We start from the raw sequence: 26,130 nt of genomic DNA on the forward strand, positions 1-26,130 counted from the left end.
TACTTATTTTCTGTACCATTTATGTGGCAAATAAACCCTTTCCAAATGTTATCATGAACCGTTATGAAAACTTCTTCTTCTTTCACATTTTGTGTTTAAAATTTATTTCACCAAATAAATAAGCTCCTAGAACACCAGGCCTATCTTTCATCTATCTTCAAGACTTGTCACAATGCCTCACCCGTAGTTGCTACTCACTAAATATTTGTTGACTGGTGTGCTCAGGATAGGTGGATTATAGTTCCCCATAGAAAGCAACAGACTAATAGACCTCAGAGCCACGTCCTCCTCTCTACTTTTATTTTTCATAGATAATTTTCAAATGGAAACCCTAAAAAGCAATGCAGTTAGTAGAAAAGGGCTGCTTTGACTCAAACTAACTTTTTACTTTAAATAAGCCAAGAAATTAAAATATAAATTCCACTAAGAAAAATAAAACATAAGAGAATTATCAATATCACTGGGGGAATTAATGGATCTAAGATGATCTAGAATGAGAGTCCAAATTCCCAAACTATTTAACAGTCTTCCTCAAAAGACAATGGAAATAACCATGTGGGGCAGGGAGAGAGAATGTACAAACATGCACATGTACGTAGAAAAGGATGCAAGAGAAATTGGTAACAGTAGTTCCTTATGGAGCACATCCTGGGTGACTGGGAGACAGTAAAAGAAGACTTTTAACTTCAACATTCTGATTTTTGAACCCTGTGCCTCTGTTAACTATTCAAGCAAATAAACGTAAAAGATATATTTTACGACGCAGAATGGAAGAGATACCTTCAACCAATGCCTTTTGAGAAAATGCTTTTAAATTACTTAAAATGCTAAAAAAAAAAGGAAATTTAAAAAATTAAGAATTTTACTAAATCTTTTGCTATAAAGCAGGGAAACATTCTCCAGTTTTCTCAGCGCAGAGGTCAGATAAAGAAAGCAATTTGCAGCAAAGTCCTAGCACAGCTAGGGGTAAAATAATATTTAAAAAACAAAACACCTTCCTAAGGTTCCGTGCCCCATCCAGAAGACCAGGGTCGCTTCAGTTCAGCAGTGCACAGAGATGCATCCCAAGGAGTCTACAGAGGGGAGAGAACTCCTCTTAAAATCTGAGCAGTTCCCCAAGCTCACATCCCAAGTCCCTCGTCCATTTTCACTTTCTCTCACTCCCCCACTTGCATGATTCCTCACACTCCCAATACTGTCTTCCCCATCACAACACAACTCTTAAATAACGCCTTATTTTCTTCAAGGCATCTTGCCTAGAAACAAGACATTTCACCTCTTTAGTCTTCACCAAAATCTTAGGAAATCGATTAAGAATTCTGTAGCAAATGAGATTTCTAGGTATTCTGACCTCTGAGAAGGCTCTACCAATCTCATTTGCAAGCTGACCAATTTTTCTCTGCAATTTAATAATAATACATCAATTTGTTTTCATTTAAAAGCATTTTATTCAGCTGCTTGCTAAGACAAAAAGACACTAGTGGATGTGAAGCAAAAGCTTGTTGCATTATCCTTAATTGAGGAAGAATTCCTGCTGAAACAAGAAACTAACCACGTAGGGCCGGCCCCGTGGCTTAGCGGTTAAGTATGCGTGCTCCGCTACTGGCGGCCCGGGTTCGGATCCCGAGCGTGCACCGAGGCACCGCTTCTCTAGCCACGCTGAGGCCGAGTCCCACGTACAGCATCTAGAAGGATGTGCAACTACGACATACAACTATCTACTGGGGCTTTGGGGGACAAAAACGAGGAGGATTGGCAATAGATGTTAGCTCAGAGCCGGTCTTCCTCAGCAAAAAGAGGAGGATTAGCACGGATGTTAGCTCAGGGCTGATCTTCCTCACAAAAAAAAAAAAGAAAGAAACTAACCATGTAATAAATTAAGCCCTATTTATTTACAGGGCTGTCGCTCAGCAAAATGAAGGAAAAATGCTATTTCACATTGGCTTCCAGTGAACATTAAGCTTTTAGACGCTCAGCCTTCAATTGTCTATACCATTAACATAAGGAAAGAATAAGAATAGAGGAAAAATGAATTGCTTTTTCATTGATAAAGTAGTTATGATGTCTTCCTTTATTAATCATTATCTAAAAATTTAAAGTAACATTTTAATTTTGACTTTTTCTCCCTTCCCAAGTTCACTCTGGTGGAAATGCTAACAACCAGTTAAATACCCACAATGCAGAAAAAGGGAGGAAAATAAATGACGTACAATTCACAGCCTAGATAATCCATCCCTCAATAAATAAGCATTCACTGTATTTCTCTAAATGTTCTTACTCCCCAGGAACTCAAAAGATTTCACAGCATAAAAAGTGCACTAATCAACTGAACATGAAAGGAGCCTGTTAATATGTCTTTTAAGGGATTTCAGTGCTTTCTATTTCCAGACCCTGGGACAAGCCCAATAAACACAGGAGGCCTCTCCCTACCACCAACAGGGATATTAAAAGTGCTCCAAACCTCTCCAGCTCACATTTCAGTCACCCACCCAATCACCTTCTTCCAGGATCAAGAGCTTCAGTCCCAAACTAAGAGTACCTCTTAGATCCTCTGCCTCCTGGCTTTTATTTCGTTCCACTCTCCTCGACAGACACATCTCCATATGCCTAAGGGAAATCTTAACCATCATCCTTTTTCGCCTTTGCTCTTCTGGCCCAAGAGCCTTCCAGAACTTTCTCAGCTCCACCTCGCATACCCCTGCCAGCACCAGTCGCCAGTACACTCTGTTCTTCTCTGAGTCCCACCCCAATTCCCGCCATGCATAAGCAAGAAGTCCAGGTGAGAGTGGCCATAAGTCCCCTACGGTCCTGGTGATAACTTATGTTGGCAACGTGAGAGCATTTATGAGTAACGAAGGGTGTGGACTTATGGGCAAGAGAACTAAAGAAAGATAAGCAGACATCAAGACACGATGACCTTTTAAAAAGCTAGGAGAGAAACAAAACGAGTATGTTACTTCAATGCCTCCTATTTTCATCTATATTCTATTTATTGACACATCTTCTGTTCATTTTCCCTCATCCTTCCTGCTTCCAAGATGCTCTCCTTCAAAGGTACTTTTGCTCTCCCCCTGCCTATCCCAGAATCTTTCATGATGCCCACTCACTAAGATATGTTTAGCTACCTAGGATAATGATAATTTCTTAAAATAAAGCCAAAACTGTTCAGATTACTTGGTTTTATGAACATCAGAATATAACACCATTTAATGGAAAAAAATCTTTAAGCATGAGTCAACCAACCTGGGTACCCGTCTCCACTCCACCACTTAACAGTCCTGTTGCCTTGGACAACTCGCTTAAGCCCTAGGATACTCAGTGTCCTCAGCTATAAAATGGGTAGAATAATATTTGCCTTACCTAACTCAAACAATCAACTGATAGAAGGATTTGTAAAGTTTCTGTAAACAGACAATATAGAGCAATAATTACCAAAGGTAGATGGTCAGCTGTTGAGACCTAAATGCACGAGACTAAAGCGGTTCAAAGACTCTATGATGGGAAAACCTAGAATGGTGCTGACGACAAAAACAACTCCAAACTTGTATGACCACTTACCACAATGAAAATATCCAGCTCAAGCAATAAAGGGGAACCTCAGCCTTCGGGCCCATTCCACCTTCAGATCCCAGGCTGTAGCTAATAACAGCCCAGTTGCCGGCCAGCTGTGAGTGCCAGAGCGTTCCTTTCTGGCAAAGAGTCCTATTACAGAATAGTTTGGGAATGAATGAGAAGTTACTTTGGTAACTGCACTTGCACTGTGGGGGTGGGGATCAGCACTGCAATTGTACAGTAATAAAGCTTCTCTCCTTTCAGACCAGCAACATCCCTCCAAGTCCGAGCACCTGCAGATTCTGTCCTCTGGGCCAGACTGAAGATAAAGCAACGTTTGCTTCTCAGATTACTGAAATTTAATACAGCACATATATACTACAGCAAACCCACATATCAATACACACTAAGCTGCTAAATCCCTAGAGGGAAAGGAGCTACTATATACTGAGCTCTATATGTCGGAAACCATAAGGAAACAGATTTCATTTAATCCCCCAAACACGCTGCAACACAGGTATTATTATTCCTGTGTTTATAGAGGAGAACATTGAAGCTCAGACAGAATAAATAACCTGCCCAAGGTCACAAAGCTAATAAGGAGGAGAGTCAAGATTTGATCTTCATTTTGTCCAGCTCCAAAGCCCAGACTGCTTCTGACTTTTTCTTCTCAATGGTGTAACTACGGCAACCTTCTTGAGTCTTCACTCCACCTTAATTCCTGACAAAGTACTTAACTGTGTGTCCTGGTTGTGTCTCTATAACTTCACAAAGGGAGAGAAAAAATTTTCCAGAAGACTTCTTCTTTGCCTTTTCTTTTCCTGCATTTACTTCCTATTCTTGCACAAATTATTCTTTTTTAGGTTGAATCACTAGGCTAGACCTAATAGTCTGTGATACAGCATTTCAACAATTAATATACCTAAAGGGTGAAAGTTCTGTGTCCTTCCTTCAAAACTTCAATAGCTATAGTTTTTAAGCACAGTCATTTTCTAAGCTGGTTCTTACCATTTGAAGAGTGTTAGTGCCTAATACGATGCCTCACACACAGTAGGGGCAGAGTGAAAATATGTGTTGATTCGTAGATTGACAAAAGATTTCTTCATTCCTCTAGTTAATTTGCTAAATTTAAATCAAGAGACTTTACAGGAGTCCAATTCTATTAACAAATTCTTTCACATTAAAGATCATTTTTTGGAAAATTTAAAAATGATTCAGTAAAAAAAGTAAATTGAAATACAACAATCTAGTGTTTAAGTCCCTAAAAGACTTAACTAGTGGACTATGAACTTAAGAGTTTAAAAGGCTTGGTTTAAAAATAAACTACTCTGAATAACTTTTGCAATTATTCTGAATAATTTTTGCAAGTGTTATCTGCCCTTGCTACGGAAAAAAAAAAAGACTGAAAATATACAATAAAACACAGAAAACTGTTTTGCTTAGGATGGTAAGACTAATGATGACTTTTTTCCTGTTTTTTACATATATTAAAATTTTTCTGCAATAAGTATGCATTATTTTTATAATTATGGAAACTGATCTCACTCTGGATAAACTTTGTATTTTTAACACTTTCTACACAGTGTGGGTTCATTTTCTTTCTCAGATATAATCTATAGGAAGTAAGTATTCATTAATTCATGCATGTGCCTCCAGAACAACATGTTACATAACATCAGCACATTAGAGACAATTATTTTTCTTTCAATTCATGGAATGCTTTTCTTGCTTTAGGTGGATATGTCTCTATCTTTGCATTCTTTTCAAGCAGGTGCATATTTCTTGTATAATCTCTACAGAACATTGACTGTCGATCTTTTCTTGGTAACAAGCACAAGAATGACATTTGCCTCTAATAGAGCTCCAATTTATATGTCTTTTAATTTCATGTATGTTACCTTTTCAATGACATTAAAGTACTTCAATCACAGTGGAATGCAAATGGAATGAGCTACTTTATGTGGTCATAAGTTCTCTACCAATGGAAGTATTCAAAGCAGAGATCTCCTCTAAGGGGATTCCTGTGCTGGGTGGGAGGTGTACAAGCTGAATTTTACGGCCCTTGTCCTATCCTAAGGTTTTTAAAATAATTTTTTTGACAAGTCTACTCTAGTGATACAGTGGATCGCATACTGGCCTCTGCTGTCTCGAGTCCTTTTCCCAGCTCACTGTTCAAATCAACCCAGAGAAGATGCCCTTCTGATCCAGCTTAACTTAGCAAGCTATCTAATTACTTCTTGTGGAGAGAAAATTCCCATAATATTAACAATTTCTGCTGTTTGAAATTATTGAAATGTGCTGAAACAACGCAGTCAGCAAAATGTCACTGTATGACTTACATATGGATTTGTTACGGCCTGTAAACCACTTTCTCCGTGAGGGACAGCCAAAATGAAGAGTTACGTGGGAGTAATAAAAGATGATAACTAGGACTGCAACCTCAAATATAAACCTAGCTGCGCATGCACACACACAGCTACAGAAAAGCCTGCTGATAATAAAAGCAAAGAAAAACCCAAATCGTGTCCAGCACGTGTGCACTCCACGGCAGAGCTGGTCAGGGAACTGTCCTTTCAGCACCACAGTAGGAAACTGGCCAAGCCTAAACACAGGCAACCAAAGCTGGGCGGTGAGAAAAATTGTGACAGCTCCTACAAAGAAAGCAACAAGCAATTGTATGGTTTGTTTTTAAGTACGCTATATTCCACTTCATTATCCTTTAGTAATTTAAAATGAAAGCCTTGAAATCTTTTGATAAAAGTTGAGAAAACCCCAAACGAAAACCAAAGGCAGAGGAAGTCAGCCTCTCAAACTGAACCCAAGAAACCCATAACTGGCCTGCACTACCAAGGATTGCTTTGCAATACCCACCACCAGGCCTCCTAAGAAACATATTTACACATATCCTGAATCAGATGTGCAGAGAACATGGAACATGCTTCCAGCCCTCTCCAGGGAGAGCCTCAATTTCTAGGACAGAGAATGCTCTCTGAATACCAAACCATCACTACCACCCCCCTTTCTAAGCAATCAAATTCTGTTTCAGGGAGAATTGAAGGCCTTATGGGTCATGAGCTCCAAAGAAAAAACGCTGCAGTATTTCATGAACCAGGTTACAGGCAATGTGTTACAAAGCTTTCAGCATTTTAAATCTGATTCCCCCAAGACTCCTACCAGGATGGTACCGACTGGTAATGTTATCCAGCCATTTGCATTACATATCAAAAAATTTTTTTTGAGGAAAGAAAAAAAGTCCCCCCCATCCCCAATATCTTCTAATGCACGTGGAGAAAAGGGAAGTACAGAGAGATTGTGAAACAGTGAAAACCCACCACACCCGAAATCTCCCTTGGAAAGCTAAAACATCCCCCAGCCAGAACACAACACTACCTCTCTAAAGGCTCTCCAGGTTCAAACTTGAGAAAACAGTTATAAAAAGCACTCTCCCCCTTTGCCCCCAAGGCCCTCACCCACACTTCCTGCTTCCATCCTCGCTTCTCTGCTGCCCACTGTGCATTAAAAGCAGTTTTCCCTGTGTGGCAGAGCTTGCTCCATGCCAATTCTTTCTCCCTCCCCCTGAATTAGCCACATGCAATGCAAAGTTTCTTCTATCTCCCCCAAACAGATGACATTCTTTTATTAAGAACACTGATGCCGAAGCTTGGAATCTCCGGATATAAAATGTATTCCCCCATGCTTCAAAAACTGCAGTGTAAGTCAGGAAGAGGGCACAGAGCGGAGTAGTTGGAAGGAATGCATGGTTTGAAGAATCATATTTATCAGGCTGAAAAATGACTCCCACGCCACCCCACCTCAAAGCTGGGGCACCTGAGGGGGTCTGAAAACCCTGGCTAACACCCGGAAAGTTAACTGCCAAGTGTCCAACAGTGGTTGCTGCTGGCACTGAAGGGATGGCGCTGAGCTCTCAGGAAAAATGCAGAGGCTTTGCGGTCCTCCAAGTACCAAGAGAACTAGAGAGGAGGGGTCCGAGCCCGTGGAGCTGGGCAGTCCTGTAAGCCCAACGCTAACAAGACGCCCGGGGTGCCGCTGCTGGTGGTAAGGTGGGGGAGGGAAGGGAGAGAGGAGCAGAGGAGCAAGCTCTGCATCGGGTGGCGTAGGGGTGGGGGAAGGGGATATTCTGAAAGTGATGTACTCCCTAATGCAGGAATCCTAGCCTGCCAAGGAAGGTCCCGAGGGCCCCCAACACAGCCCCAGAGCACCCTGTCGGGAGGGGGACGGACGCATCCGAGTAAAGGACAGGGGGAGCCCTGGCTGCCCTAAGAACCCAAGAGCCCCTGGCTTCTGCAGTTGGTAACAACCTGGAGCCGGATGGGGGAGAAGGATGCAGTAAGACATGGGGGAGGGGGTAGAGCTGAGGGGCTGCTGTAGGAAGATCCCGACAGCGCTGTCCTTCCCAGTGCAACCCGGCGAGGGGCCCCGACTCTGCCCCGGCCCCGGGAGATGGGCGGTAGGGGAGCTGCACCACGGAAGGGGACCCAGGGCAGGCCGGTGTCCCCCAAAGCATCCAAGAGCTGAGGAGAGCGAGGGTGCATGGGGGTGGGGGCCAGTGGTCCTCACTTCTCTTCAGCGACCCCCGGTAAACACAGAAGGAAGCGAGACTTCCAAACACCTGTCCAAAACAGCGAGGGCAGAAACCTGGCTCCGTGGCCCCTCGAGCCCCGCCGCGCACTCTGCGGCAAAGCCCCAGACCGGAGACCGGCGAGCTCCGCTCCGGGGTCCCGAGACGAGAAGGGGAACCCAGCGGGCGAGGAGCGGCGCCGGGGCGGGGGCTCTGGGGCGACTTACGGCAGCGGCGGCGAGGGAGGCAGCGGCGGCCCTAGCGCGGGGCCCGGGAGGCGCGGCCGGACTGCAGAGGCGCCGAGGCTGCGGCGGGCGGGACTGCGGTGGGCGCCATCTTGGAGCGCTCCCCGCGCCCGCCCCCCGCGCCGCCGGAGTCCTTGCATAATTGATGACTCGCGCCCGCCGCGCGCGCCCCCGCCGCCGGGCCCCCCGCCCGCCCCGCCCCCGCGCCGACCCCCGGCGCGCGCCCCCGCCCGCCCGCCCGCCCGCGCCCGCGCCCGCGCCCGCGGCCCACCTACCACTACAGGGCGCGCCCGCTCGCCCGCAGCGCGCCGCGCCGCCCGCCCGCCCGCTCACTCGCTCTCAGGCCGGCGTCCCCGCGCCGCCCGCACCGGATCCGGGCGAGGGAGCAGGGCGCCGGCAGGGGGCGCCCTGCCGGAGTGCCTCGCGAGCGTCCCCGGGCCCGCCTCCCCGACACCCCCGCCGAGCCTAGCGGGAGGGGCCGCGGGCTGAGCGCCGGGACGCCGGCAGGCTGCCGGGCGGCTTCTGGGCGTTGTTGAAACCCACAAGGTGCTCCGTCGATTGGAGTGCCCCGTGACCTTCGTAAATGCCATGTCTTACCTTTCTCCTGAACGGCAGTCGCAGAAGGAAATGCCCAGGAATATTGCAAAGCCCAGTTGTTGGAGTTTCTGACATCTGTAAACACAGGGCACTCAATTTACATGGTCTTTGGCCGGCTGAAAAAACCGCACAAGTCTACCAACAGCAGTTGGAGTCTTGTGTTTAGTGGGCAGGGCCCTGGTGTGAGGAGTAGGCAGACATCGCTTCCCTGACAGCCCCCAGGTCTGAAACTGTGTTAAGGTCACCTTCATCTTTTTGAGCCTCGGTTTGACTGCCTGTCAAGTAGGCATGAGCATTTGAATCGCTTACTCCACACTCTCTTATCAGGGTCTAGAAAATGAATGTGAGAACTCTTAGCACTTTACTGTGTCTTTCTTCTGCGTATTTCTACACAAGTTCACAGTTGAGAGTGAAGGAGTATGGTCAGGCGGCCACTTACTAACTGGGAGCCTTGGACGTGAACAACTTCTCTAAGCCTCAGTGTTCGCGTCTGTAAAAGGGAACAATCATAGTACCAACCTGATAGGTTTCTTGTGAGGATTAAAGAAGAGAATGCATTTCACACATTTGTAACACAACCTGGCACACAGTATGCCTACCACGTAGTGTGCTCACTATGTACATTTTTAAAAAGCTTTACTGAGGTATATTTGATGTACAATAAACTACGCATGTTTAGAGTGGGCAATTTTGACATATGCATACATACATGAAACTGTCACCACCATCAAGGTAACAATATACCCATCACCTCCCAAAGTTTCCCCATGCCTTTTTGTAATCCCTCCTGCATCGCTCTCCCACTCACTCCCTCACCAGGCAACCACTAATCTTCTTTCTATTACTGTACATTAGTTTGCATTTTCCAGAATTTTAAACAAATGGAATCATACAGTATGTACTCTTTTTTTGTATGGCTTCTTCCACTCAGCATAATTATTTTCAGATTATTCCATTGTTGATTATTCAGTTGTCTATCAATAGTTCGTTCCTTTCTATTGCTGAGTGGTATTCATTATAGGGATGTACCACAATTTGTTTATCCAGTCAACTGTTGATGACATTTAGGTTATTTCCAGCTTTTGCCTATTACAAATAAAGCTGTTATGAGTATTTGTGTACAAGTCTTTATGTAGACATATGCTTTCATTTCTCTTGGGTATAAATATCTAGGAATGGAATGACTAAGTCCTATTGTAGGTGTATATTTAACATATTAAGAAAGGGCCGAACTGCTGTCTGAAGTGGTTATGCCATTTTACATTCCCACTAGCAGAATGAGAGTTTTAGTTGCTCCACATCCTTGACAGCATTAGGTATGGCCAGTCTTTTTCATTTTAGCCATTCTAACTGGTGAGTAGTGTTATCTCATTGTGGTTTGATTGGCATTTCCATAGTGACTAAAAATACTGAGCATCTTTTCATGAGCTTATTTGTCATCAGTAATCCTCCTGGGTGACGTGTCTGTTCAAGTCTTTTGCCTAATTTTTAAGTTGAGTTGTTTGTTTTCTTATTATTGAGTTTTGAGAGGTGTTTATATATTCTGGATACAAGTCTTTTATCAGATATGTGATTTGTAAATCCTGTCTCCCAGTCTGGGCATATCTTTTATTCTCTTATCAGTGTCTTTCAAAGAGCAGAAATTCTTAATTTTTATGAAGTCTAATTTATTATTTTCTCTTATGTGAATCATGCTTTTGGAATCATATCTAAGTTCTTTTTTTATTCTTTTTACGTGGATATCTAGTTGTTCCAGTACTATCTGATTATCTTTGCACCTTTGTTAAAAATCAATTAATCAGGTATGTTAAGGGTCTGTTTCTGGCCTCTCCATTCTGTTTCAATGATCTATTTGTCTATCTTGACACTAATGCCACATTGTGTTGATTACTCTAGCTTTATAATAAATCTGGAAGTCAGATGGTATAAGCCCTCTGACTTTGCTCTTCATTTTTTAGTGTTGATTTTGCTGTTCTAGGTCCTTTATATTTCCATGTGATTTTTAAAATCAGCTTGTCAAATTCTGCAAAGAAGCCCCCTGGGATTTTGATCAAGATTGCATTGAACCTACAGATCAATTTGGGGAGAACTGACATCGTAACAACACCACACAGTATATCACTCCATTTATTTCAGTTCTCTTTAATTTTTCTCACAATGTTTTATAGGTTTCAGGATACAGGTCTTGCTCACCTTTCTGGTATTTATTCCTAAATATTTCATATTTTTGATGCTATTCCATAGTATTTTTATATTTTAAATTCTGATTGTTCGTTGGTAGTATATGGAAGTACAATTAATTTGCATATATTGATCTTAGGTGCTGCAACTTTGCTGAATTCACTTATCAGTTCTAGTAGATTTTCTGTAGATTCCATTAGATTTTCTACAGAGACAGTCATAATCGTCTGCAGTTAAAGAGGTTTATTTCTTCCTTTACAATCTGGAGGTCTTATATTCCTTTTTCTTGCCTTACTGCACTGTCTAGGACTTCTAGTACAATGTTGAAGAGAACTGGTAAGAGCAAACATTTTGGCTTTGTTCCTCATCTTAGGGGGAAAACATTCAATCTTTCACCATTAAGTATGATATTAGCTGTAGGTTTTTCCTGGTTACCCCTTATCATGTTGAGGAAGGTCTCTTCTATTCCTACTTTCCTGAGAATTTTTATCAGGAATGGATTTTGAATTTTGTCAATTGTTTTTCTGCATATGGTTTTTCGTTTTACTCTATGTAGTGAATTACACAGACTGATTTTCAAACGTTAAACCAGCCTAGGATAATGTTTTGATCATGAAATATTATCCTTTTTGTATATTGTTGGGTTTTATTTACTAAGATTTTGTTAAGAATTATTGCATCTAGGTTCATGAGGTGTATTGATTTGTATTTTTCTTGTAATACTTTGTCTGATTCTGGTCTCAGAGTAATGCTGGCCTCATGGGATAGGTGAGGAAGTATTCCTTCCTCTTCGATTTTTTGGAAGAGTTTGTGTAGAATTCACATGATTTCTTCCTTAAATGTTTGGTAGAATTGCCCAGTGAAATCATCTGGGCCTGGAGTTTTCTTTGAGGGAAAGTTTTTAACTACAAATTTAATTTCTCTAATATATACAGTGATATTCAAGTTTTTTATTTCTTCTTTTTTTTTATAATTTAATAATTTTATTTATTTGTTTTTCCTCCAAAGCCCCAGTAGATAGTTGTATGTCATAGCTGCACATCCTTCTAGTTGCTGTATGTGGGATGCGGCCTCAGCATGGCCGGACAAGCTGTGCATTGGTGCACGCCCAGGATCTGAACCCGGGCCACCAGCAGCAGAGCACACGCACTCAACCACTAAGCCACAGGGCTGGCCCTTTTGTTTCTTCTTGAATGAACTTTACTAGTCATGTCTTTCAAGAAATTTCCATTTCATCTAGTTGTTGAATTTGTGGGCATAAGTTTGTTCATAATATTCTCATATTACTCTTCAGCTATCTATAGAATCTCTAGTGATGCCAGCTCTCTCATTCTTGAGATTGGTAATTTGTGCCTTCTCTCTCTCTCTTTTTTTTAGTCTGGCTATAAGTTTATCAACGTTATTGATCTTCTCAAAGAAGCACTTTTTGATTTCATTGATTTTTCTCTACTAATTTTCTGTGTTCTATTTCATTGATTTCCACTCTGATCTTTATTTTTTCCTTTATTCTGCTTACTTTATGATTCATTTACTCTTTTTTCCCCCTAATTTCTTAAGGTGGGAGCTGAGGTCACTGATTTGAGATCTTCTTCTTTTCTAAAGCAGGCAATTTATTGCTATAAATTTCTCTCTAGGTACTGCTTTATCTATATTGCACAAATTTTGATATGTTGGATTTTCATTTCAATTAAGTCAAAGAAACTTTTTAACTTTTAATTTCTTCTTTGCCTCATGGATTATTTAGAAGTGTACTTTTTAGTTTTCAAATATTTAGGGATTTTCCAGATATCTTTCTGCTATTAATTTCTAATTTTACTGCATTTGAGCTCAGGGAAATGATTTGTATGACTTGAATCCTTTTAAATTTTTTGAGATTTGTTTTATGGCCCGGAATATGATCTGTCTTGGTAAATGTTCCATGTACACTTGAGAAGAGTGTGTTCTCTGCTGTTGTTGGATGGAGTGTTCTATAAATGTCATTTAGAGTGAGTTGATTGATAGCGATGTTCAAGTATTCTATATCTTTACTGATTTTCTTTATACAAGTTCTGCCATTTATTGAGAAAGAGATGTTGAAATCTCCGAATATAATTGTGGATTAGTCTGTTTATTCTTGCAATTCTATCAGTGTTTGCTTCATATATTTTGAAGCTGTGTTATTAGGTATATTGATGTTTAGGATTGTTATGTCCTCTTGATGAATTGATTCCTTTATCATTATGGAATGACCTTCTTTATCCCTGGTAATATTTTTTGCTCTGAAATTTACTTTGTCTAATATAGCGCTGGCATGGTATCTCTTTTTGCATTCTTTCAATTTAACCTATTTGTGTCTTTATATTTAAAGTGTGTTTCTTTTAGGCAACATATGGTTGGGTCTTGTTATCCATCTCCCCGCATCCCCACACCCCTCCCGCCATTCTGACAGTCTGTTTTTCCATTAGTGTGGTTAGACCATTTACAGTTCATGTGATTATTAGTATGGTTGGGGTTAAATCTAACATGGTGCTATTTGTTTCCTATTTGTTCCATCTGTTCTTTGTTTTTTTCTCTTCTCTTTTTCTGCCTTATTTTGATTAATTGGAGTATATTTTATGGTTCCGTTTTATCTACATTGTTGACTTACTAGCTATAACTCTTTGTTGTGTTATTTTGCAACTACGTAAATTTAAGTATTTGCCTTAACTTGGGTACTAAATTGTTATAAGTTCGTCCACTATTTGAACTTTGTGTGCTTTGTACACAGAAGGTTTTCAATACATACTCACTGAATGAATGAGCATTCGTTTCTTCTCATCTTACATTAACAAACATTTAGTGATTACCTGCTTAGAGTGCTCCAGATAACTGAACTAGAAGTTGATTTCAACTGGAGCAGCCTTCATACTAGATGAAGAGATGGAGCACTGATTTTCAATATGGTAACTAAATCAAGGTTGTTATAAAATAAGAGAAGGAAAGGAAAAGAAATATTCCTTTAAATGGTTAAAATAGAATTAGTAAGGCTTTATGTGGTATAATTTATAAGAAAGCCAATGTATCAATAAGTTAGAAAGAGAAATTTGAGGTCACAGATTTTTTAAAAATCTAATCACATAACATAGAGAAACTCTTTCTTCATAATAGACTTGCCTTTATAAATAGTTTTTATTTTGCATTTTCCGAAGCTCTGTGGTTGTTACAATCAGGATGTGTGTCGTTATTAAATCTGCTTTTCCTGAAAAATCAGACCCTTTGGAGCTATCATTAGACATTATTTGCCAAACAGCGAGAGAGGACAGAGTTCTATATTCTTTCTCCAGTATTTTACCAAACATGGAAATTCAGCCCCATGGGATATAGGAATCTGTTACCTTTAAGCTCCAGGTAGCTAAACTTATAAACTTTTCAAAATATGAGAACATTTGCTGACTCCATGAGAATCTTTGAAGTTATCAAAAATGTCAAGGATTTCCTTTAACACTAAGCTCATATCAGGAAAAAATTCAATACACTGAGAAATGAATTTCCATTTAGAAAGATGAAAGAGGGATTAGACTTACCCAGTGTTGTTCCAGAGGGCAAAACCAAGACTGAGGGTAGGAGTTCCTAGAAGATAGACGCCAGCTCAGTATGAGGAAGGATGTTCTACTAGAGCTGATTGGCAACAAAACAGACCACCCCTGAGGAAAGGAGCCAAAAGTGTTTGTTCAAGGAGAAACTGTTAGATCAGTTGTTCGGGACATTTGTAGGATCAAGGACCGGTTTGAAAATATGTTGAAAGCTATGGATCTTTTTTCTTCCCAGATCCATGCGCGCACACGCACATACACTAATACACAGCTTTACATTCAATTGTGAAACTCATCCTTGAACCCCAGGTTAAGAATGCCCCGTGTACACAGATGTTTAAAGTGTGAAGTGGGACTATTCCCGTTCTCACTCAGCCTATGACCCTCTGCTTCTATCCCCATCCTCACCACTACTTTTAGAGGTCATCTAGGGTTTCCTGATGTACTTTCTGCTAGACGTTCTGTCTCACTTCTCCTTTCTCCCTTTTTACCCAATAATAATTTACTTAATCTTCTATCCCTTGTTCCAGACATCACTGCTTCCTCTAAATTTACTGTTCCCTTCAGTGGAAACAGATTTTAATCCCTTATCTTTCTGTGATGCCAGCAGACTCCAGTCTGAAGATTTATCTCTGAGATTACTCCTAATCTCCTCCCACACTGGTAGGCCCTGCAGAAATATTGGTGATGTGGAAGATATTGCTCACTCTAGCCTTCCTTTCTACTGCAACCAGTGTGAAATCCCCTGTGACAATATGCCTCATGGGCTGGCCTGTGGACATTTGGGCTATCCTACTTTTGGTTTCTCTTACTTTTGGTTTATCCTACTTTTTATTGTAGCTTTGCAAATAATTCACCAATTAATTTAGTCAAACTGAATCTACAAGAGCATACCTCATGCCTCGAAGTCAGCATCTGGATGCCACTGATGGCACTGCTGTGCATCCTATGTAGTAAGTATGCTCTTTGATAGGCATAGTTGAGAGGCAGAGTTCATGGTGGTTAGCCACGTGGACTGTGGAGAGAGATGTCAGTGGTTCAAATCCAAGTTTCACCATGCCTTATAATCTTGGGCAAGTCATGTAACTACTGTGCTTTGGTTTCCTTATCTGTAAAATGGAGATAGAGATAGCTCTTAGCTCATAGGGTCTTTATGACAGGATTACGTTAGTCAGTGGACTTAAGTACTTAGAATGGTGCCTAGCACCTACTAACCACTCTGTAAGTATTAGTTTATTATCCATATGCTCAAGATAGAAACCTCCTTCTCTTCACTCACCTCACTTCTCGTGGACCCTAAGTCCTGGGAGCTCTTGTTCCCTAATGCCTTTGACTCTGTACGTTCCTCTCCACTGTCATTTTCCTAAACATCTCTTGCTGCTACTACAGTGACTGGAGTATTGTTAATTCTTTCTTCCCTCCCCCAACCATGTGACCTTGCAGTGTCTTAGAGTAGATGGAGCATATTTCCCTGCCTCAGTGACTTTGGATTGAGCTATGTGACTTGCTTAGTTCAATAGAAAGTTAGCAGACATAATCCAAGCAGAGGCTTTACATGTGCCTGTGCACTCCATTTGGCTTGATCTCTTGCGCTAATATATACCATGAGAAGAGCATGCCTCCCAGTAGTCTCTGGCCCAAGGCTAATGTAGAGACACATGGACCTGCCCTGCAGCCTGGAGCCTGGAATCCAGCCTACTCCAGCTGAGTTGCAGCCAACCCACAGACCCATGAGTGAGAAACACTTTTGTAGTGTTTTGTTATACAGCATTAACAGAGCAATAGCTGACTAATACAACCTCTTCCTGGCTAGTCGCACTACCTCCCATCTCTCCCTATTCCAGTCCATCTCCATGCTGCTAGATTTGTCTTTCTAAAATATGAAACCAGTCAAATAATTCATCTCTTAAAAGTCTTTGGTGGCTCCTTATAGTTCTAACAATAAAGTCTAAACTCCACAATATCACATTCAAAGCTCTTCACAGATAGGCCCCAGACTACCTTTTCATTCTCACCTCCTGCCATTTTAATTCATTGGTCCCAGCCACGTGTGTCCTGCGCAGTTCATAAATATGCCACGCACTGTCAGACCTGTTCATTTTCTTGTGCAGGTGACTTTCTTTCCCTGGGCAACTATTCTTCATTCTTCAAGGATCAATCTACATGTTCTGTGCTTTATGAACCTTTCTCTAACCTCCTCCCAAGACAAAATCAATCATTTAGTATATATTTTTGTTACAGGAATAATCACAATCTATTGCAGTTTATTGCAGCTGTCTTCCCAGCTATAATGTGCATCTCCAGAAACTAAGACTATGCATTCCTGGTGCTCCATTGGGCTTGGATAAAACTTAAAGTAACCGACAATACCTTGCACAAGTTGCCCACTGCCTAATATAGTTTAGCTTCATTTCTTCTCACTCTCCCCTGCACAAACACGTTATCTCCTAACAGTCTTGAAATGCTTTTAGTTCCCCCAGATGTCCAATGCCTGCAGCTTAACTCACCGGGGCTTTGGAAGATATTTTAACTTTTTGAGGGAAATACATCGATAATCGACATCTGTCAGACACCACACAAACTAACTTGCAGTAGTTCACAATTCCGATATTACATGACGAGCATTCTTTTCAGTGACGTTATCTCTTTGCAAGGCTGGATTTTCAAGAACTGCTATAACAAAAAGCAAATGCCATGTGAAAATCAATGTGGAACAGGACATTACAGTGGTGATGTCCAATCTGATCCCAACATCTGAGAAACCGTGTAGTGCGCAATGGGAGTACACATCCCATTAGCATGTTATTGTGGTTATTTAAACATAAAATAAAAATATTATTTTCTTTCAATTCGTGTGTATTATTTTTTTCAAGCAGCTACTTAGTTGTTAGAACATGAATAGTTATTGAGTTGTTTGGACCTAATTAGTCAATAATGGAACTGTCAGGCATTGCTTTTGGCCTACTGATGCCATGAAAAAGTCTCCAAGACATTAAGGGCACAGTAAACAGAGAAAGTTTGAAAGTGTCTGCCCCATGCTGTTTCACTCTGCCAGACCTTTAACCATGCCATTCCCCTACTTGAAATGCCCAGGGTTCATCTGGCAAATTCTCATTTGTTCTTCAAAAAAACCAGCTTGGATTCAGCCTCCTCCAAGAAGTCTTCTTTGACTTTCATTGACAGAAGTGGTGGCAGATAAGTCTGGCCCAGCACCTATATCATATTGAAGCTCCTGTTCCCTCTTTGTCAGCATTCTATGTATAGTAATGCTCATCAAATAATAAAAACTTTGTTCCTTTGTGGACAGTGTACCCAAGAAGAAACTCTGGAGTCATCCTTGACTGCTGTCTTTCTCGCAAACCTCACACCTGATCTATCAGCAAAGCCAGAATCCAGCCTCTCTCACCACAGCTGCCCCCTTGGTCCAAGTCACCTTATCTTTCACCTGACTTGTTTCAACAGCCCCTTAGCTGATTTCCCTGTTTCCACCCTGGCCCCTCTTTAGTCTTTTCTCAACTCAACATCCAGAAGGAATAGAAGTTAGAGCAAATTACTCTATGTAAAACCCTCTAATAGCGCTAAAACCCGAAATCAGTTCCATGAATTACAAGTCCCCCTTGACTGGCCCCTGTTAACTCTCTGACCTCATCTCCTTCCATCTTCACTCACACCACGCATGCTCACTGGCCTCATCATGACTCAAATACACCAGGCACAGTCCCATCCCAGGGTTTTTCTGCTTGCTGATCCTTCTGCCTGGCACTCTTTTCCCCAGATAGCCAAAGGGTGCTGCCTAGTCCCTTTAGATATAAACTCAAATATCTCCTTCTCAATGATGTCTTCCTGGCCACCTTATCCCAAATTTTAGCCCCCCCACCACCAATTCCTATCCCCCTTTCCTGCTTCGTTTTTCTCCTTAGCACGAATTGTTATCTAACATACTGTATATTTTATTTATCTTCTTTACTGTCTGATTCTCCCACTAGAACATAAACTCTGGGAGAGCAGGGATTTTTGTCTGCTTTATTCACTGCTTTATCCTCAGTGCCTAAAACAGTGTCTGTTATGCACTCAAAATAAATGTGTTGAATGAATGACTAAAGTGGGAAAAAATATATGGTATTGGCACAGGGTTAGACAAATAGATCAGTGGAACAGAATAGAAATCCCAGAAACAGACCCCCAAGTATATGAACCCTTGACATATGACCACAGGTGGTATTGCAGATCAATGGGGAAATGACAGTCTTTTCAATAAACAGTGCAGGAATAAGGGGGTAACCATATGGAAAATAAAGAAGTTAGACCTCTACTTCCAGGTGGAACAAAGATCTAAATGTGAAAGTTAGAACTGTAAAGACATTGAATGTAATACTGGAAAATAACTTCAAGCCCTCAGGGAAAAAAGGATTTGTTAAACAAGACACAAAAAGCATTATCTATAAAGAAAAAAATAAATACAGACCAGATAAAATTAAGAGTGTTTGTTTTTCAGAAGATACCATTAGAGAGTAAAAAGACAAGGTATAGGGTAGGGAAAATATTTGAAACACATTTAACTGACATGGGTCCAGGATTAAGAACTCCTGCAATCAAGAGAAAAACCACCATTAGAAAATGGGCAAAAGACTTAAACAGGCACTTCACATAAAACGAAATCTAAGTTATGTTAATAAACATATAAAGAGGTGTTTGACCTTATTAATAATCAAAAATTCAAATTAAAACCACAATGAAGTGCCTACCAGACTGACAAAAAAAATTTTTTAATCTGACAACACCAAATATTGGCTTAGATGAGGAAAAAGGAAAACTTTCATACACCGCTGATGGGCACATGAGGTGGTACAGCCACTTTGCAAAACTGTATGGCATTGTCCAGTCAAATTGAAGATGGGCATATACCATATCCTAGCAAGTCCACTCTCAGGTGTATACCTGAGAGAAACACATGCGAATCTGCACCAGGATACATGGAAATGAATGTTCATAAAAGCAATGTTTACAAGAGTCAAATGTCCTTGAACATTAGAATGAATAAGTGAAATGCAGTAGATTCACAGAAAGGACTACTCTACAACAATGAAGATGATCTAACTAGAGCTACATGAAACAACATGGATGATGCTCACAAGCATCACGTAGGACACAGAAGCAAGACACAAAGTAGTTGGAATGATTACTCCCTTTATATAAAGTTCAAAAACAGGTCAACTACATTACATAATTTAGGGATCAGACAGAGGTGGGAAAACTATAAAGAAAAGCAGGGAAATGAGTGTCACTGAGGTCCGGCTAGCCCCACAGGATACCTCTGTGGGGGCAGGAAGGAAATTATAATGGTGGGGGACAACAGGAAAGCTTACTGGGGGCTGGCAATGCTCTGTTTGTTGACTTGGGTCTCATTCTACAGGTCTTCATTTTCTAATTTTTCCGGAAAACTGTACTCTCCATTTTATGCTCTCTGCTGTATGTATGATGCATCTTATAATAAAATAAAATTTTATAAAGGAAGGAAAGAAGAGGAAAGCTGGCAGCTGCTAACACTGGAGACAGAAGTTAAAAGGTCTAAGAAAAAATAGTTCTGGCAAGAAAATGGAAATATTGAATCACTTAAAGAGTGAGATGTCACACACGCCTGTGGCATAGCTTTGTGATATGGATGATTCTATCATAGGTATTAGGTAAAAAGAAGAAAAGCCAATTTGTGAAACTGTTTCAGCAAGTGTTCCAGCCAATGTACAAAAATATGCTTACCAGGTGAGAGGAATTAGTAAGAGCCTGAAGGAGTCATTTAAAATTTTCGGTTGTATTTTAAGAGGAAACTTGTATACTAGAGTGGTATATTAATTCAGGTAATAGAAACTGCAATAACAGATAAACACTGTGAACTCACTGACTAAACACAATAGAATTGCATTTCTCATATGCAGCCCAATGGGCGGCAGGGAGGAGGGGAGTAGAGTAGCTTTGCTCCACGTGGTCATTCAGGAACTTCCTGGATGTCAACATCCAGCCTGCAGATCCCACAGGAAGTTCTTATGGTTAGGCCTAGCAGCGGTCACATCACTTCTGCCCACATTCCATTGGCCAGAATTTAACTAAATTTAACTAAACTAAATTTGACTAAATGGGATAATTCATATAAAGTACTTTGTATAGTTCCTGGCACATCCCCAGCTCTCAACACAGGTTAGATATTATTATGAGATCGGAATAACAAAGAAAGCCTCATGGAGGTGTGTTTTGGTGGGGAAGGAGGAACGTGGCACAGATGGTACAAAGATCTCAATGGGAAGGCATGCTGGGAGCAAAGATGTAGAGATGAGAGCCACAAGGACTACGTAGGAGACATCAACAGATTTGTAGTTGGGGCACAGACAGCCTTCTGAGGAGTAATGAAAAAATGAGATTGGTGAGATGTTGACTTTGATAGCAAATTGAAGTTTGTGCTTAATACCAGTGTAAGTCAGAGGGATGACATAGCAATATCTCTATTTCGGGAAGATAATTTTAAAAAGCAGTGTTCAGGATGGATCAGACAAGAGAAAGACCAGAGAAAGAGAAAAGAATTAATACTGTGCTCCAACTTGGTGTTGATTTTGGCACTTCGCAAACTTGATCCTGTTCCATCCTCACTCAGCTCTATGGTGTAGTTATTATTAGCCCTGTTGTAGAAATAACCAGTCTCGAAGAGGCTAGGTATATTGTCCATGGTTGGAGAACAAGGAACTGGTAAACTTAAATATAAACCTGAAGTTGTCTGACTCCAAAGCAGAGGTGTACCGGAGCTGATTCATACAGACTTGCAGGAGCTGATAGTTAAAATTTCAGAAATCTTGTGAGCATTTGTTAAACACAGCCATTATTAAAAATTAAATGAGGCAAACTTACAGTGTAATAAGTTATATTTAAAACAAGGTAATAAATACTCAAAATTCATCACTTCCTAGTTATTATCGCTACCTTTACAAGTGTCTATGCTCTTGAGGTTATTTACATCTCTTGTATCTGTAGCGTGGAAATACTATATAATGTTGTATTACTGTACATCTCTTCCCATCTCCACATTCAGTGAGATCACACTGATAGCTTGAAATTGGTCGTGCTGGGAGTATTTACAACACAACAATTGGCACACGCTACAGATCGGGGCTTGATTTATCGCTTTGTTGATTGTCTAGACTTAAGAAGATGGTGGGGAAATATTAATAATCTAGACTAAACGTAAAAATGTGTTGTGTCTATAGCTGTTACATTTTTCATAACACAAAGTATTGAGGAAATATTCTTTCAGTAATAGAAGACTGTTACCCGATTCAGCAAAGAAGTCACTTAAATCATTGACAAATGAGTGAAAGTCCAACATATGTCTTTACTGTTTCACTTTGCTCTTATTCATTAATGTAAACAAAAATATCAACCAACATTCATGTCAGAACTGTACTGATTTGTCAATTGCAACTACAGGTTGGCTATGAATACAGAATTAGGGAAAAATCAACGAAAGCATTCTGTGGGAGTCAGTTGGCTAATTGGCTATATGATCAATTACAACAAAGAATATTATATATGTAATATTATTTGTAAACCGTGTGCTACGCATCCTTTATATCAGTAAAATTTATAATAAACATGTAAGTATGTATATATATATATATATACATATATATATATATATATATATGCAGTTTTTTTCTGGAGAGCCAGTTGCTGAACATTTACCAGCACTCTATTGCTCTTTCATATCACTTTGCCTCCCAAGGGGAGAGGGAGACCAGCCACGCTTCTCCATATCAAGTTAATGAATACCAGCCTTCATCAAGCATAGTATATTTATTTTAGGTAAACTAAGTTATTTTATTTTGACCTATTCTGATTTTCTTCTAGGTCCTTGAAATACATCACTGCTTATTTTCAGCCCAAATTATGCAAGTATGTAAGACTTCCTCTAACTCTGTAAATAGTAATTTTCTGACTTTGCCTTTCCCTTCAACACACTGATTCATCAATTCTAAGATGCACGTTTTTTCACATTTTAACATCTCCAAAATCGAGAAGCCTTTTACAGTCCCTGTTGCCCAGACAGCAGCTGTGTCACTGCCCTCACATGTGTGAACTTGACCATAGCTATCCTACTGGACCGTTGTAGATGAGTTTAACTGATGTTTAAAAAGATTTCTCATTGAAATGAAAGGTTGTTGTAGTCACAGAAAGGCAGAGACATGGAGCAGTGGGGCAAATTGGCGGTAATAAAGCAAACATTTCACTTTGGACAAATGGCCAAACTTCTAAATTCTCTTATAAAGACCAACCAAGAGCTTTACAGGACCTCTCTAAGAAAGGAGGAGACCTACAATTAGACGAAATTGTGCTCTATTTTGTTCCTGAAATATAAGCAAAAGCATGTCTATCGTAATATCACAAGCCAAGCAAATAAGGCAACTGACGATAGGAAAAACTGCCAAATCCCTTGGAATAAATCAAAGCAATGAGACACTGATATGACCAATTCATGTGCCACCCAGGACCATTGTTAAAGCATGGTCTTATATTTAATTAGCAACATTTTTCTCTATAAATGCCTGATTAAAATAACGGTATATTTTATAGTCAGTGGTATTTGAGATGTGCTGAAATCTGACCACTAGTTTTCTTTCCTCTTCCGTCCACTATTTTATATCAAATATCATACATTGCTTTGTATGTATATCAAATATCTCGTGTTTTGATGCTTCGCTAGAGAAAGACAACAGCTACTTTGAAACCAAAAGAAGGCCACCTCCATATATGATCTGTCCTAATTCTACCATGCCTCTTTTCATCTTATTTCCTTTAGAATATAACATAAGATCCAACTTCTTTTTTAAAATAACTTTTAGCTGGATGTATAAGACACATACAAAAAAATGCAAATATTATAAATGTAGAGTTCGAAGAATTATCAGAAAGCGAACACCATCTAGATTAAGAAATAGAGCATTAATACACCTCCCAAACCCTCCGCAGGTCCCCCCAGTTACTAGCTCCACTCTCCTCCCCAAAGATAACCTTCTAACACCGTAGATCAATTTTGCCCACTTTTAAACTTTATTTTAGTGTATTTTCCTTTTGGCTTCTTTCACTCAATAATATGGTTGTAAGAATTATTGCAGTTATTGTGTGTGTTTATCAAAGTTAGCTGAGGTGTTTTTGTGGCTGTATATTATTTTGTTGGATGGATATACCATGATTCCTTTGTCTAGTCTGTTGATAGACATTTGGGTTATTTTCATTTTAGGGCTATTTTGAATAGTGCTGCTGTAAACATCTTGAATCTGTCTTTCATGCACATAGAATGCATTTCTGTTAGGTATATATCTAGGAGTGGACTTAGTGGATCAAAGGGTACGCGTATGTCCAATTTTAGTAGATATTGCCAAAAGTCTTTTATTTACGACAAAGTTATCACTGTAGAGAAACAGGAAAAGGATGGTTTTTCAAACAATTGAAACTTTATCCTTACCTCATACCACACATAAAAGCTAATTCCAGGTGAATTTCAAATCTAAATGTGAATAAAAGAATGCTAAAGCTTCTATGAGATAATATAGGCAAATATACAGAAAATATTTGAGAAAACACTTCACTTTTTAAAAGTACGTGAGTGATGCCTTGGGCCTTCTGACCATGAGTGTACAAACACATTTAGCTTGGATAAACTGCCAGAGTGAAAAGGGAGAGTCAATGATTTTCAAAAATACAGGGTAACCCTACCGTTAGGAGACTTTGGGGTCATTTTAATTGCTCTCTCCTCCTCTTTCTCAATGTGTAAAACTAGTGAAAACATTTGCCTTGCCTTACACTTTTTCCATTTAAAACTTTCCTCACCCTACATTCTTTGAACAGGATTCTCTTTCCTGCCATTTCCCAGCACCAGTGGACACTAGATGCTTCAAGGGAGACCCCAGACGGCACTCCCATCTCCACAGCCACTCCATCTGGGGAAGAGGTTTATTTCTCATTCCTGTTGTAGTGGATAGCATCCAGAGCTGTACGGCGGCCGTAGGAGGACATCCAAGAACCCAGCAATTTCCTTCTACCTTGTTGCGCTGCCATCTTTGGGGTGCTGCCTGGTCCTCATGTTCCAAGATGGTGCACCACAACATCCACTTTGCGAGCAGGAGGATGGAGGAAGAAGGAGGGAAGGGCTCACTCCCTCTTTAAGGATACAATCTGGCAAGTGCACAGATCACTCTTCTCATAACAGCCCATAGGGAGAACCTTGTCATATGGCCATACCAAACTGCAAGGGAGAATAAAAATGTTCTCTTATTTGGGGAAGACCGTGAGTCCTGGCATAGGAGAAGGGGAGAACTGATGTTGAGGAACAACTGGCATCCCTGCCACCCCATCCTTCGAGGCTCAGCTGAAATGCCACCACCTGCGCAAAGTTCCCCTGATGACCAGCAGCCAGAGGGACTGAATCCCAGCCAGCCTGTCTCTCAGGAACTGTGGTCCTCCAGGCATGCTCGCAGTCTTTGCACCTCTTGGCTTCTCTCATCACTTCTGTCCACATATCTTATCCCCATACCAGATGGGAAGCTCCTTGAGGGCAGGATTCATGTCAGATTCAATTTGCATTTTCCATGCTAGGAACCAATTCTTGTGTTGAAAACTGGTTCAAGGACTTACGCTACCTTTCCTGTGGGAACTATAAATACGGATAACCAAATAGTTAATGATAAGTTTCTCTTTGTAGAAATACTTTGGCTAATAAATAAAGAAGGAATGATAGAATTAAAATATCACCATTTTGTGTCCCCTAAAGAACTAATAATCAATTGAACATGACTGTCAACATCCCAAAAGGAAAGACGACCATACATTTTGTGTCTGTCTGAAAGAGTTCTGCAAAAATAATAAATAAAATCTGAATTTAAAAGAAATATAGGAATGGAGGAATATTTTAAATAATACCATAGGCATGCAATCAGCAAAATCTCCAATGTGGGAAACTGTATAGGACAAATGACCTGGTTTCTTCAACATATAAGTTGAAAGGAAAAAAGAGAGAGAAGGAAAGGAGAGAAGCTATAGATGAAAAGAAGCTTGAGAGATGTATCAATAAATTGCAATATATGGACCTTATTTGAATCTTGTTGAACAAATTGTACAAACAAACATGCAAACCTGAACTCAGTAAATATTTGATACTAAGTAATTATTGTCAACTTTTAAGATGTGTTAACTTTTTAAGGTGTGACAATGGTATCATGGTTATGTCCTTATAAAGCTAGTAGTCTTTATATTTTGGAGAATCATGCTGAAATATTTACAAATGAAATGATGCAAAGCCATGGGGAGGGGAGCATGTGGTGCACAGGTGAAAAAAAAAAAGGAAATGAGTTGATAGTTGTAGTTGAATGATGGGTCCCTGGAGTTT

General features: G+C 40.4%; 1 protein-coding gene across 1 annotated transcript in view; it reads right to left on the bottom strand.

The window, feature by feature from the left end:
* The window catches only part of SCN8A (sodium voltage-gated channel alpha subunit 8), a 178,659-nt gene extending 170,215 nt beyond the window's left edge, over positions 1-8,444 (bottom strand). The window contains exon 1 of the mRNA XM_087442386.1: positions 8,359-8,444. The gene's annotated coding sequence lies outside the window, so the exon portion shown is untranslated. The remainder of the gene's footprint in view (positions 1-8,358) is intronic.
* Positions 8,445-26,130: the final 17,686 nt, after the last annotated feature.

This window comes from Ceratotherium simum, chromosome 17 (assembly GCF_057802395.1).
Source record: "Ceratotherium simum simum isolate JZ-2026a chromosome 17, ASM5780239v1, whole genome shotgun sequence".
NCBI lineage: Eukaryota > Metazoa > Chordata > Mammalia > Perissodactyla > Rhinocerotidae > Ceratotherium > Ceratotherium simum.